This window comes from Phodopus roborovskii, unplaced genomic scaffold (genome assembly GCF_943737965.1).
Source record: "Phodopus roborovskii unplaced genomic scaffold, PHOROB, whole genome shotgun sequence".
NCBI lineage: Eukaryota > Metazoa > Chordata > Mammalia > Rodentia > Cricetidae > Phodopus > Phodopus roborovskii.
Window position 1 is genome coordinate 28287297 of NW_026126410.1, and position 16178 is coordinate 28303474.

At 34.0% G+C, this 16178-nt stretch overlaps 1 pseudogene; it reads left to right on the plus strand.

Moving 5' to 3' along the window:
• The window catches only part of LOC127220784 (eukaryotic translation initiation factor 3 subunit J-like), a 71666-nt pseudogene extending 57033 nt beyond the window's left edge, over positions 1-14633 (plus strand).
• The last annotated feature ends 1545 nt before the right edge of the window (positions 14634-16178 follow it).

Here is a 16178-nt window from a genome sequence, read left to right on the forward strand (position 1 = left end):
CAAGCACAATCTCACCTGCATGATGCTATGCTTTCCACCATGATGGCCATTGGTCATTGGTTTATCTTAAGAAACAGCAAACTCCAAATAAACTGTATCTTCTTTAAATGTGCATTTGGGATAATGCACTATCACAGCAATAGCAAAGTAACTAAGACATTCATCAAAAACATTACCACATGGAAGCTTAGTGTCAGTGATGACCATTGGTATTTTACAAACAATTTCTATGATCTTCCTTGAGGAAAATATTTCATAGATACCAAAATTCTTTATTTGCCTATATTTGATGGGAGATGTCATTCTGTAAATGTTTCTCATGCTGGTTAAATAATAAAGCACTGTTGGTCAATAGAAAAGGAAGATAGGAGAGACTAGGAAACAAGGAGGAAATAGAAAGTAGTAAAGAGGGTCAAGATGGAGAGTCTGGAGAGAACAGAACCACCATCCCTCCACTCTTGGTAAGACCACGTGGAAATACATAGAAATGGTTTAATAATTAAGACAGAGCTAGCTGATAAGAAAGTAGTAACAGGCCAACAGGATTATATCAAATACAGAGTCTCTGTGTGTTAATTGGGGCTGGCGTGGCGGCGGGACAAGACTGGCGGCGGGAGGAAAAACCTTACTCCTTAGATATATTATTTGTGTAGGATTGTGTATTACCTTCTTTTACCTCTGTACTTGGACATGTCTGTCAGTTTAGACGTCCTCAAGTATCATTACACAGAATAGCTTCTGTTTTTCACATACATACATGCATACAACACTAGTTAAAGGAAAAAGTTATCAAGGATTTTATAGAGCAAAAGATTAAATGGGAGAATTGGGAGGGAGAAGAGGGAATGCAAGAGTGTAATGAAATTGAAATCTTAAATTTAGTTTAAAAGTAAGAAAAAAATAGAAAGTTGACTATAGAAATGATCAGAGATTAAAAATGTGTGACTTAGAAAAAATATTCAATATATTCATTATAATAAATTCTCCAATGAATAGACTGAATATTATTTCAAAATTTGCTTTCATATTATAATAAAATTATCAAAAAGTTGTCAGGAGAAATCATTCATTGTGTAATTGAAAATAATGTTCTTACACAGAGTTTGTTAACATTCAAAAATTTTTCATACAACTGACAATTAAACTTAGAGCCTCATGAATACTAGAAAATACAAGTCATAGACACTTGAGATACAGTACTTTCAGTCATTTTCAACTTTAGTAACATCTGAGCTAATAATGCAAAATATGTTCACAAATAACATATTAAAAACATGTTAAAATGATGGAAGTACAGAGTCATTGACTGAAAACTTGTAAAAATAAAAAAACCCTAACAAAATTTAAAATTAGACAATAAAACAGACCATGTTTCCCCATAAAAAATAGTTTTTGACTATCCAAGTCTCTGTAATAAGGACAACCATCCCTCACTGTCATTTTTAGAAAGAAACCCAGTACAAACTAAAATGAAACAGTAAGTTCTATTTCTAATGTATCTCATGCAAATTGTTTTTAATTGTTGTTTCTTATCCTTATTTGTTTGTTTGTTTGTTTGTTTGAAGACTAACTTCACTTTGTAGAACATAGGATTTCCACATCAAGAAATCATGAAGGAAACATAATAATATCCCTTTGATTCTGTTTCAATTTGGTGTTCAACTGCTCTGCAATTAAAATGAAGGCAAGCTCATCCAACATAGAGGGATACTTTCTCATCCTATACACATGGGGAAGGGCCTAGCCCCTGCCCCAAATGATATGACAGACATTGAAGTCTCCCCATGGAAGACCTCACCCTCCCTGGGGAACAGAAAGGGAATGGGCTGGGGTTTGGTTGGGATGATAAGGAAGGTTTGGAAGGTGAAGTAACTGGGATTGACATGTAAAACAAACCTTGTTTCAAATTTAAATAGATAAATAATGATTATAAGAATGAAAATAAAATAAGATAAAATTAAGGCAATTTGAGAAAAGGAGTTTCACTTTATGTTATAAAATTTACCAGCTATAAAGTTTGTTGAATTCCTTAAAGTAAGTTAAATACTTTATTTAAATAGTGTTATTTATAAAAATATAAGTAATATTTATTCAAATGGGAGAATAAGTAGTCAAAATTGACTAAGTTTGACTTGCTCCAAGTTAACTATGTATTTTTATAAGTTCCAAAGAGAAAAATAATGAAATATAGGAATTGACCATTATAACACAGAAGGATGCTGAACCCTTGATGTTAAAAATGTGAAGAAGAAAAAAAGAAACCACTGAAAAATGCAGCAGATTAATTTACCATAGGCATCAAATCTGTCACATTACTACTTTTCAGAAAATTTTCATTGAGCTTACTTGTTTTTTCTGTCAGTTATTATCAATCATTTAAACTTTTAAAAACAAACTAAAAGAGACTTGCCTGGTCACCTCTATTTTTAGGCTATGCAAAGAGGGTATATTTAAAACAGAAATGCTTTATTGAAAGAGTTAGCATCATGTATATTAGATGTGTAGATTAATACTGTCAGACACTTCCTAGGCTTTGCCTAATCTGAAGTTTATTTGAGAATCCTTATGAGCCCAATAGAATTATTTCATTATGAATCTGGCATAAGCACCTCAGAAGATTACCTTGACATAAAGGACTCTTATGTCAGAAAAGTAAATTTTCACTTCTACAAATGAATGCTCACCTTCAGTAAAATTAAGCAAAACACAATAAAGCTTCATTTTAATGTCTTTCTTCATTGATAAATAAGCTTTCACAGATTGAGTTTAAACTCTTTGGATAAAAGCATCTATGCTGCATGTTGGATCGGTGTGTTTTTAAGATTACCCAAGCATAATTTAAAATATATTGAAAGTTCTGTTTCATAGTTTGAAGAACCAGTTGTTTGAGAAAGAATGATCAAGCATGCCTTAAGATATTTTTATTGTCATTCTCCCCCCGAAAATAAATGAAATCATTTTGAATTCAGTGAAATTAATTTTACAAAATATCATAGCAGTGTTTCATTATAGAACTCCATTTCCCAACATATGAATTTCAACATAAGAATTCTTTACTAATTTTACTTTAATAAATAAGTATTTAATAAAATGGTTATTATTTCTTATTTTTACAAAATAATACTTTCTATAATCACTCTTCAATGTATTTTATTTGATTACAGTACCTCTGGCAATAATTTCTTTTGTAGAAACATTTATGAATTTACAATGGACATTATTTTATATTTTAAACATCCAGCTAACAGTAATTTTAGGTTGATTTTCAAGCACTTGCATTTGTAAAACTTAATCCAGTGTCTAATCTAAATTAATTTGCCAGATGATCCAATTAATAGTATATTATAATTTTGTGAACAAAAGTGACACATGTATAACTAATGAAATATAATACCATCACTAGTTTGACTTCATAGCTGATGAATATCAAATGTAGATGAAGACAAAGATATACAAAATTGCACTTAAATGTGCAAGGAGAGGACAGATTTCTAAATTCTTGATTCAATTATTCTCTACCAGGTCCTCTGGTGGAAAGTAAGAGCTTAAAGAGGAGTTATCACATCAGGCCCATAAAAGTAGGAATGGCATATAGCATAACCCCAATAACTGCTTCTCAATATATGAGTGTAGAAATTTTCCAGAAGCTTTCTTTTTAATTGTGGTTGATTAATGATTAGTTACTGGGGATATACTGATTTTCAAACTATAGGATGCTATATGCTATTTCTTTCCAACATGGTATAGGTACTTGTTATTGATGGGGGATGTCCTCCTATATATATATGTTTCACTTATTAGTTGATGAATAAAACACTGATTAGCCAGGCAGAAAGAATAGGCTAGGATACCAGGTGAGGAGAATCCTGGGTAAAGGATACAGAGAGAAGATGCCACAGAGACTCGGTGCTTCCAAAGAAGGAGTAACATTCCAGATTACAGGTAAGCCACTGCCTTGGGAGAATACATAGTTTGATAGAAATTGGTTAATAATTAAGAGAGAGCTTACCAGTAAGAAGCCTAAGCCATGTGGCAAATGGTATACAATTAATAAATGTCTCTGTGTATTTATCTGGGACTGAAGGTCAAAGGAACTAGGTGGAGCAGAAACTCCATCTACAAAATGGGCCCCAGACATGGGGTGAGAATTTTCATGTAAAACCTGACAAAGGCTTAAAAAGAGATTCTTGGTGGTAGCATATACATAGAAACTCGGCAGAGTTGTTGCAATAAGCATGACAGTAGATTCTCAGAAATCCAAAGAATGGGGCCAGTGTAGTGAGAAATTTACTTTGTCTCCTTCTGTGGCACTGACCATGCCCATTGGGGGGTGGAGCCATGGGCCGAATTGACCTGTGGAAGGAGATCAGAGGAAGAGCCAGGGAACACTGTCTTGTTGGCAGGACTTGGACAGGAAAGCATCCAGTGGAACTTGCTGGTGTTCATCTGTCTAGGTTGGTGATAACGATGCCCCCTTTCCCTACCCTTGGAATTTTGGGATAATAGTCATCTTCTTTGGGTTGGTTTTAGTTACTTAGGGTAGAGTATGGAAGGTGATGCTTACACTCGGGTTTATCTTTTAGACAGGAATAGGGTATGGTGGAGAAAGGTATGGTTTAGATGGGCTATAGGTAGATTAGCCTATTTTCTTGTGAATTTGAGTAAGAGTGAGATAATAGTATTTTACAACTTACATTGTTATATATTCTTATATGTGGTAAGCTATGTAAAGTTAAGTTTATATTTTGTTATGTTGTGTGAAATCTTTCCATTTATGATGTTTTATGCACATTTTTTTTTTACTATATTTGTATATTGATACAATTTATGTACATTTATTCTTGCCCTATTCTATGTATGTATACTTTTCTTTTATTCAAGACATTTTGTATATTGATACAAATTGGGATATTTATCATGTTGCCCTTTATAGTTCTACCTCTTGTCTTGACATTTCTACTCTACCTCTATTGTAGGGATCTATATGTATTTATATATATATATATATATATAGTTATATTGTTTAGGTATTTGTTCCTGCTTTACTCAGGGAAGTTTTACTCAGTTTTTTAACTAAGTTCCTGAGTACTGCAGATTATCTTCACTCATGTTTTCTGTACTGATGAGATTAGTCAGATAAGATGCTTAATCTTCAATCACTTCATAGACATGCAGAACATGGCATTTAAATGTTTTAATATTAGTACTCCATTGACATGACACACTGTTTCTCCTGACAGCACCGTGCACTTTCCCGAAAATATGTTGGACACTGTTGTTGCTCCTGCTGGAGTTCATTCCCGCCTCAGCTAATGGCCTCTTGGGCAAAGAACTGCCCCCATGTTGACCACTGATTTGGACATGCAGTCCTATGTGCTTACAGGAGACAAATATAGAAGACTGCTGGACCTTGCTAAGTCAGGGTAAGACAGCCTTTCTATCTCCTTGCGGTTGTTGTGGTCTGTCAAGTTCTCTTGGCCTTAGCCAAAACTGGGTGTACCAACATTGCTTTGAGACCTAGGGTGACTGTTCAAGTAACTTGCTGTTTCTGTCCTTGCTGAACCTTTTGGAAGTTGCCCATCTGCACTTCCTGTCTACCCTAGTATCATTATTTTCCTTCTCAGGTCTTGATGAGGTTGAAGATTAAACTATCACAACTACTATTCTCTCTTCCTAGTTAGATATATTAGGTAATAGACTTATGTTTTCCAGCTTAGGACAACTCTATTGTAAACTCCGTTGTGCCTTCACCCTAGGCCTAGATATGTAGGTCATTTTGTTCTCGATTTTCCTTTTCTTAGAGATCACTTGTTATTCACTGTTTTGTATATAGTTTTGTATCAAGCCTAAATCTTTTCTTTATACTAAAAGGGGAATTGTAGTGAGATATTTACTTTGTCTCCTTCTATGGCACTGACCATGCCCATTGTGGGGTGGAGCCATGGGTGGAAGTGACCTGTGGAAGGAGGTCGGAGGTAGAGCGAGGCTCTCTTGCTGGCGGGATTCAGACAGGAAAACATGCGGTGGAAATTGCTGGTATTCACCTATCTAGGTTGTAAGTTATTTCTCCCTGAATAAACATCTATTTGGCCTGTTTGTTTATCCTGATCTTTATTTAACCTCAATAGGCCTGCCAATGCTTTAATCTTATTAATGCTGTTTAGCAGATATGACTCAGGTCATCAGAAAAGGATAGCAATATATAGTAAAGACTGATTCAGATGAAGAAAATCCTCTAAAGGTCTTAGAGTGTCTTTAAAAATATATGAAAGCTTTGGAGAGAAAGGAAAAGGAATAAAGTGGTTAGAAAAGAAATAGAGTAGCTAGATATAGTGGCGCATGCCTTTAATCCCAGCACTCTAGAATCATCAGAACTTTACTATGCTAGGCTCACAGACTTTGAAGTGTTATTAAAATGACTCATACAAGTACTGAGAATGATTCATTCATGGTTCCATAAAAACATATTATGTAAGGTTTGTTGAAATGCTCAGTTGGCAAAAGTGATTGATGCCTAGTCCAACAACCATATTGGATCCACTGGACCCACGCTTTGGAATGGAAGAAGGTACTCCCATAAAGGAAAATGTTTTATAACTTCCAATTGGATGTTATGGCATTCATGTAACCCTTCTTCAAATACAAAAGGAGGGAAGAAGGGAAAGAGAGAAGGTGTGAAGAAGGGAGAGAGGGAGGAAGGGAAGAAGGGAGGGAAGTAGGGAAGGAGGAAGGAAGAAAGCTTCTTACTAGAGAGACCAGAAGGAGGTACATGCTGCCAAATGAAACCCTGAACTGTTTCCCAAGCACCCACATTTTAGAAGAGAAATGTTTTTACCTGTCCTCCATGTGAGTGTTTTGGTTCTGCATCTACACACATGCACACACACACACACACACACACACACACACACACACACACACATACACACACATATAAACATACCTCCCACATGCACATATATATGTATCTTACACATGCTATATATAATAAACACAATTACATGCTTATACATTCTACAGAGTGAGACACACATCCATACACACACACACACACACACACACACACACACACACACACACACAAACACTCATATAGAAACAGTCAAAAACACAAAAACACACAAAATAAATATAAAATTTAATACTGCATAACACTTGTTTTTAAATCTTTTGTCATATTTAGCTTTCTCATCACTTTCTAAGAAATTGTAAAATCCTGTCTTCACTTCTTTTTATCTGTATTTGTATCTTCTCTTTTGTCTTTGTCCCATACTTTAATTCACCATGATAAACATTCATCATTGTTGTAATTTGTATTAATTCATTGCATGGAGGCTTCATACAAACATTTATTTCTCTTTGTTTTGATTCCATATTTTGTTTTTTTTTTAATCTTAAACAGAGAATCACAAAGATTTCACATAAATAATTTTTAAAATTATCTTAGGTAGGGATGTCTTGTCATTAGACATTCCTCAATAGACAGTGAATACAAGGAAAGAATCTACAATGAAAATGCTACATCCTTGGGCAGCCAAATACCAGGCAATATTTAGTTTGTACACTCACTAAATTTGAATTCTTTTGCCATTTCTCAACACTCTGTCTCATGTCTGTAATAACAATTTACTATATTGTATATGTGTAAACCTAAGATCCTGTAGGGAGATAGCATTTTTATCATCTCATGTATTTCATAAACTGCTAGCTACTTGGATGTTCCTTGATAAATTACTGAGACAAGCCAATATACTAGGCCAAAAAAGAGCTAATGGACCTTTGAACTCCTAAGTACTTCGGGAGAGATAATAGACAGAAAGGTCGAATGTCTTTTATTTAATCATCTTTCCATGAGATCCAGGTCATCCAAAATTAAATCTTACATTAAAACTAAATCTAACCACATTATAAACACATTGTCTGCCGGATAACACTCCATTTTGAATTTATTGTTATTTTTTAGAAAACAAATGTACAAGTCATGACAGGTTGAAACAGTATATTATGATGCCTACCAATTCATAATGACTTGATAAAAATGCATTTTTAAAAGATATTCATCTTTTAAATGTTGTTGTGTGGTGTTGTGTGGTGAAATCTCACTCTTTTAAGATGTTATAATTGATTGAAGGTTAGAGATTTGCTAAAGAAAACTGGAAAATACTGTACTTTCTCATATATATACATATATAAATGTATATATATATATATATATATATAGAGAGAGAGAGAGAGAGAGAGAAAGGGGAGAGAGAGAGAGAGAGAGAGAGAGAGAGAGAGAGAGAGAGAGATTGTGCTAAGTGTTAATTTTGAGTGGAGAACTTGATGGTGTATTCCAGCTACATTAAAGTTATCACTACAATTACACTGAACATATAGCAAGTCTTTAATCATGTTGGATAGTTTATCATTCATAAACTGAAGGAAGTGGTGACATATATTAAAAGATCAAAAGTATAGTAAGATTCAATATTGAAAAAGATACATATAAGTTTTGTGTAAGGTTGGCCATATCATTTTCTGTGATACACTTAATGAACAGTAGGAATTAATATAAATGTAGTTTAAATGTGTGTTCCATTATAAAATGCCACATGAAATGAAAGAAGGCAGATGAGCTGTGTAATCAAACAACTGCAATGACACCCTGCTCCTGGAACAGTTATTTAAAGCTGAAGTATGAATATGGATGAAGACATATTGACTGAATATTAACTCCACTTTTATAGAAAGTGATTTCATATTAAAGCATTTGTTCCACTTACTTTTCAATGTCATGCTTATAACTTTCATGACTAAAAGAATATTTATGTGTTTATTTGTAAGAAGTTTTGTTTATCTAAGCATATGAAATGTTAATTTGCATAGATAAAATACTGCAGGGAATATAAAAATGAATCAGCTGTGCAAATATTCAGGATTGTTTTGAATGCCAGGAATAATGAACTAAATGTCTATATTATATGATCAATATCTGAAGAGGAGATATTAAAAAAAAACTGTCACTAACTATTTCACTTGATCTCAATGGTTCAAAAAGAAATCAAATTATGAAATCAATGATAAAACTGTGTCTAGCAGTGTAATATTGTCCTGTCACCTCTTATTAACTTGACAAGATTTTAACTATAATTCAAGTCTGCCAGATTGCTTGTCATTATTTACAGGTATTATTTAGTCCTTAGAATTCCTAACACAGAAAAAAAACATTCAAAATATAGGAAACTAGGGTATGGTTCCTGCTGTTAAGTTGTATTTTGTTTGTTAGTCAATTTGTCTGGAAAAGCTGTTATTCCCCTCAATGCTGGTATGTTTGATTTAATTTATATACATGTATGCATATATGCAATATATGTGTTTCTGTGTGTGTACATGCACATGAGAAACACATGTGTGTATGTGTGTGTGTGTGTGTTATCTGGTATTTGAAAACAGAGGAATGTGTTTCTTTTGTAGCACTCATAGCACTCATTTAATAATGAAATTTTTTAGGTTTGGGTGAGTTTTATTGTATTTTGTCTCATTTTTTGCGAGAGACCTGAAAGTTGGGTGTCTAGAAAGGGGATAAGGATGTGTTAAGACTTGAGGAACAGGGAAATTATAATCAAAATATATTTTAGTTTCAATATTGCTTTAAAAATAAAAGTATGCAAAATTAATTTAAGAGAGTAAAGTTAAATCACTGACTCCATTTGCTCAGTATCACCCTGAAATATCAGATGGAGGGCACAGGCCATGATGGCTGCAAGTATGGAGCCTCATTTTCTCCTTCTGCACTTTAAGGCCAACTTTGTGTCTTTCTGTATGGGAATGGCCATAATGATCAGAGACTTTGGAGGTTATTGATGCTGCTGCTAGCCTCTTATGATTGAGCAGAGTGGGACAGAAAATCATTCTATAGATCTACTGCAGAAGCTGGGCAAAAATTAAACCTCTCCTCTTCCTTGTAGACTGTTGACATTCACTCTCACACAGATGATATGGGGAGGGCCTTTGGACTCCCACCTGACTATCAGGCATTATTTTCCTGTCATGTACATTTAATTCTACAAAAGGAAGGCCAACATCTATGAAAATATTGGGTGCACTCACCCATACTGGAGACACACATTCCAATTACTGTGAAGTGACTAATGAATGCCACCTTGTCCTGATTTTACCCATAATACCTGGAAAAGTCATATACTCCTCAATTTTGCATGGCACACATGAAGGTCCAAAATATCTCTTGAATGAATAATCAAAATAAATGCTACAAGGTTACCTTGGCAATGGTGTCATTTTGGTTTGTGGGTTTTGCCTTTGTTAGTGTGCCCATGAGTTTTAGTTACCAGAGTTCTTTGTGGCAAGAATCTATGCTCATTTGCTGGATCAAATAAAGGATTATTATTTAAAGGATGGAACTAAACATGATGCAATCTTTTATTCTTTTAATACAAAAATGCCTCTTTAAAAGATTAATCAGTACTGTGTTACCAGTAAGGTTTTTCCTGCCAGCCTGGACCCACCATGGTGCCAGCCCCAGTTAACACACAGAAACTCTGTATTTGATATAACCTTGTTGGCCAGGTACTAGTTTCTTATGGGCTAGCTTTGTCTTAATTATTACCCATTTCTATTAATCTAAGTATTTCCACATGGTCTCATCTTACTGGAGACTGGGGCTAAGACCTCTGTTCTCTTCGGTCTCTACATGCTGACTCCTCCTTACTACTTCCTCTTTCCTCCTTGTCTCCTAGTCCCACCTATCTTGCTTTCCTATTGGCCAACAGTGCTTTATTCATAAACCAATATGAGAAACATATTTACAGAATTACATCTCCCATCATCTCCTCTATTCTGTCTAAAATAAAAAGATGGGTTTTAACCTTAGTACAGCAAAATATATCATTTAACAGTTATAAAATAAGAATCACAGTTAACAATATTTAGTCCATTAACATTTAGTAAGATTTAAGAAAATATTCCATCATCTAGTCTATCTTTGTGAGTCTAAAGTCCTATATGTAACTTATCTTTTAATCCTAACTAAGGAAAACTATAACCAAAACTATCTGTCTTCAAGTCCTTCAAAGACCACAGAAGGATAATATATAAACTCCAGAAATGACAGAGGCAACTACCCTGGTCAGTCACCCAGAGTTCTTCTGTAATGTCCCATCTTCAGCCTATAGGCCATAAAATGTCTGGCAGACTCCTCAGCAAAGCAGGAAACTTTAAACTGTCCACCTGCATTGGAAGTTTGTCAGTCATTTTTTTCTGTGTGCTGCATACTGTCTGGCAGACTCTTCCATGAAGCAGGAACTCTGTAGCAATATTCTTCTTGAATCAGCAGTCACTTTTCTGTGGGTCCTGCATGCCCATTTTATACAGCATAAAGTCAATGAGTCCAGACAAGTGCAGTATCTTGTCTAAATGGCTAGTCTTGCCATATTGGAAGTAATTTCATAACATGTTTCTTCGATGTCCATCTTCCATCTTCCTTTCTTGTGCAGGTGGTGTTGCCAGGAGCAGTTATGCCTCATTGTCAAGAAAACCCTAAACCATTTTAAATGTCATATTCTGTAGGTCTGTGAAAAGTTGAAGAATACCTATTCATCTCAAATACATGTCTGTATATCTAGAAAACTTAACTAACTTAACTATAAGATCTGACTATCATAGGTATTATCTATAATCTGTATTGAATTATATATTACATTTCTACGCACTACCTAAACAAGAGGAGAAATATACATATCACAAAATTGACCTTAAATTGTATCAATAAATGAAAATCCATTTCAAAACGAAGTATTCATATCTATAACGTAATCCCCTTTTACCTTTAAAAATAATTGGTTGTGATCATTAACCATTTATAACTAATCCCATTTAAATGGAAAAAAAACATAAACAATATTTGGGAATTTGGGCATCGTTCTTTCCAAACTGCTTCCTGCTGGTAGGGGGCGCTGTCATGGGGATCCTAAGAAGATGCAGATATCTTGGCTGTAGTCTGCAAGGCTGCTATGTCCCAACTGTTTTGAATGTTGAATCACCTGGGATGCTGTTTCAGGGGGTCTGTCTTGATCAAACCATGTTAGTCTGGAAGGAATCCACAGCTTTTCATTTTCTGTGGAAACAAAAATAAAAATCCTTTTCCCCAGGAACTTGTCCTTGGACTTAAATTTTTGAATCAAAGTATTTTAAAATATATAAATTGAATTAATCCAGTACTATTTCCTTTAACAGTTATTTCCTCAGCAGTCAAACTATACAAAGCCAATAAATATAATGTCATACAGTATCCACAGTTTCTCTGTGCTTTTCATCTTTAAGTGACTTTTAAATTATTCTGTTTCTTTTACTTTTTACCTTTTTATTTTTTGAGACAGGGTTTCTCTGTTCAGCACTAGACATCATTCTGTAAGTATGTTCCTCAGTACTGTTTTGATCACATAAATTTTTAATATTATGATTAAAATTTTAAAAGTTTGAAACATGTCTATATGCTTCATTTAAAAAAAACAAACAAAAATCTGCTGAAGATGTCCTTTTATATTTTGTGAACCTACAAGCGTATATGGGATTTCGGTGCAATTAACTGTCTTGTTAGTATACAGTGTAGTTAGTTTACATTTGTTTTATTCTGATTCTGACATGTGTTCCTCTACATGATCTATGTTGATCATGAACTTATTATATATTGTGCAGACTACTCTTAGCTTATAATCCTCCTGATTCTGCAGCCTGAAGTTTGGGATTGAACATAGTAGAGTGGCAGCTAGACTTGCTCCATTCTTTTTTGCTTTCCTTAAAGAATAAAAATGGTGTCCAACCTACCATGACTGTGTTTGAATTTGTTATAAACATGCACATTTTGATATATTAGGTTTTCTTTTAAAAGCATGTGATTTGCTGTTTTGTTCATTTCTGAATGTAACAGTAGTTTTCTCTTACAATTCCTCTTCAAACATTTCTTCTAATTTATAAAGTTTTAAAAATGTAACCAGTACTCTTCAATGATATGTTTTAATTGCAACGAGCACACAATGTTATATCCTTTTTCTTTCTTTGTAGCACTGTGTGTGCTTCCACTATTACTTTTCTTTCTTTCTCCATGATATCTAGAAAGAGATGTATATTTTCAGTGCATATTTACAATTGTCTTATTCACTCAAATTACATTATATGCTTAAACTAAGTATAGAGATTTATTTATAATATTAATCTATCAAGAAAATTGACCTTGCCTAATATTAAAATTATGGAATATTAAAATATTCAGATATTGTGACACAGAATCAATGGTAAACTTAATTAAAAGTATATGGTTTTAATTTCACATCTTGTTCAATCAATCTTTATGCATAAGTCCATTCCAAATATCATAAAATCTTCATTTATGAATATATTAAAATTTGAAATTAACTTTTACAGGACTCTTTTTAAATGTTTCCTAATCTAAGCCATTGTTCATAAAAATAAATTATAAAATTAACAAACAGAATGTTCATATTTTAGCCACAGTAGTTGATTCTAGAGAAATTATTGGGAAAAGTAATGTTTTAAATTAATTAAGATTTCTAAGAAGAGCAAAGTTTATATTTTCATCTTGTTTAATTGTATTCATTTCAGCACTGATTTGTGGTTTTACTACTGCTATTAAACATATTTTCAAACAAATGCTTCTGCTTCTTTTTTCTGTACTCCTCATGTCATTGCTATTCAATTATTTATACTTTCATCCCAAGTAAAAACAAACTAAAATCTAAAGTCATTAGTGTGATTTATACAATTTATTTCTACATTACATTTTGTCATACCTATAGCACATAACTTAGCCCTCTAAAGTTCATCAAAAACTTGAAAAGCAATGCTCATCCGTGTCTCGAGTTAGAGGCGGCTGCAGCGGGGACTCAGACTCCTGGGATGCGGACACATTCTCTGTGGAGGACCCAATGTGGAAGGTCGTGGGCAGCAGCATGGCTGGTGGGGACCGCTGGGAGGGCGAGGACAAGGACGAGGACGTGAAGGATAATTGGGATGATGATTATGATGAAAATAAAGATGAAGCAGAAGTAAAAATATCAGAAAAAAATATCAGAAAAGATAAAAGAGAAAGAATGGCAACAGAAGAAAACGCAAGAAGAAATTAGAAAGAGGTTAGAAGAACTTGAAGAACCTAAAGTACTAACACCTGAAGAGCAATTAGCAGATAAACTTCGGCTAAAGAAGCTACAGGAAGAATCAGACCTTGAATTAACAAAAGAAACTTTGGTGTTAATAATACAGGTTATGGAATAGATGCTATGAACCCATCTTCAAGAGATGACTTCACAGAGTTTGGAAAGATACTAAAAGATAAAATTACACAGTATGAAAAATCAATATATTATGCCAGTTTTTTTGGAAGCTTTAGTTTGAGATGTCTGTATTTCATTGGAAACTGATGACTTGAAAAAGATAACCAATTCATTGACTGTGCTTTGCAGTGAAAAACAGAAGCAAGCAAAGCAAAGCCAAAAAGAAGAAGAAAGGCGTGGTTCCTGGAGGGGGATTAAAGGCCACCATGAAAGATGATCTGACTGATTATGGTGGATATGATGGAGGATATGTACAATACTATGAAGACTTCATGTGATGTTTTATCTTCTGATATCTTCTTTCTGTTGCCCAAAATCCCTTCAACATGTAGCACAACTTCTTTTCCTTTTAGTTCTGCCAAATGCTAAAATCAGAAGTGCAGTATCTTTTATGCTGGATATTTAACCACTTGACACTCAGGAGCTAATGAGCAAATGAGGGAACTTGGATCTTGTTGCCAAGGGGTTAAAATTGTGAACCTCAGTTGCTACTAAATCATAGTTTAAAAACAAAACAAGCCTAATAATGTTATCATTGTTGCTATCTGATTCCATAGCAGCTATCACTAAATTGGAAACAAAGGTTGCAACATGACAAAAAATAAATAAATAAATAAAAATGTGTAGTATTTACCAGCACTATTCAGTAATACAGCCTTAACCATACCTCCTTTAACTATTTCATAACTTGTCAAGAAAAGCAGTTTGTTTGGAGCAAGCAAAGGCATGTGGGATGCACCTAATATTAAAATTGCTTTGTCTTAAAATTGAGCTGAGGATATTTAAAACATGTTGTGAAGAAGACTGCTTTTATCATAGTGAAGATACTGTGGCTGAAAAATATTAGTTTGATACTTAAGATTTAAATGACCAAAACCCTTCACCTTTGAAGCTGAAGAAGGTAAATCTCTCCATTATTACAGTGCAAGTGGTGGACGTTCCAGTGCATTGATGGTCTAGTTATTTATCAGCTATTTCTATTGATGGAGGACTTCAGATGGGGGAGGGATCTGTTTCTATTTGCCTGATTCAAGTGTCTGAGAAACAAATCTTGTTCTTCTAGGCTGCAATGGAAAAACTTAACAGGGTTTTGGCATTTCCTTTTCTTTATAAAACATGCTCAGCAAACTACACCAGTTAACTACAGTTTGCTAAATTGTTATGTTAACAATTATGACATGCAATGTTTTATAAAGCAACTAATTTAATAAAATCACTATTGTGAGGACTTAAAAAATAAACTTGAAAAGCTTCTCTAAGGGAAAGGACACAGTTAACAGTACAAAATAGCAGCTCACAAATGAAAAAAAAAATGTGGATCAAAAAATGTGGATCTGACAGAGGGATGATTTCCAAACTATACAAAGAAATCAAGAAACTAGTTACCAAAACACCAAATAATCCAATTAAAAAGTGGGGTACAAAACTAAATAGAGAATTCTAAATAGAGGAATCTAAAATGGCTGAAAGGCACATAAGAAAGTGCTCAACATCTTTAGCCATCAGAGAAATGCAAATCAAAACAACTCTCTGAGATAGCATCTTACTCCTGTCAGAATGGCTAAAAACTAAACATGAAAGACAGTTTAGGGCTGGAGAGGATGTGCAGAAAGTGGTACACTCCTCCAATACTGGTAGGAATGCAAACTTGAACAGCCACTTTGGAAATAAGTTTGGTGGTTCCTCAGGAAAATGTGAATCAGTCTACCTCAAGATCAAATAATTACACTCTTAGGCATATACCCAAAAGATGCACATTCATACAACAAAGACGTCTGTTGAACTATGTTCATAGAAGCATTATTTTTAATAGCCAGAACCTAGAAGCAA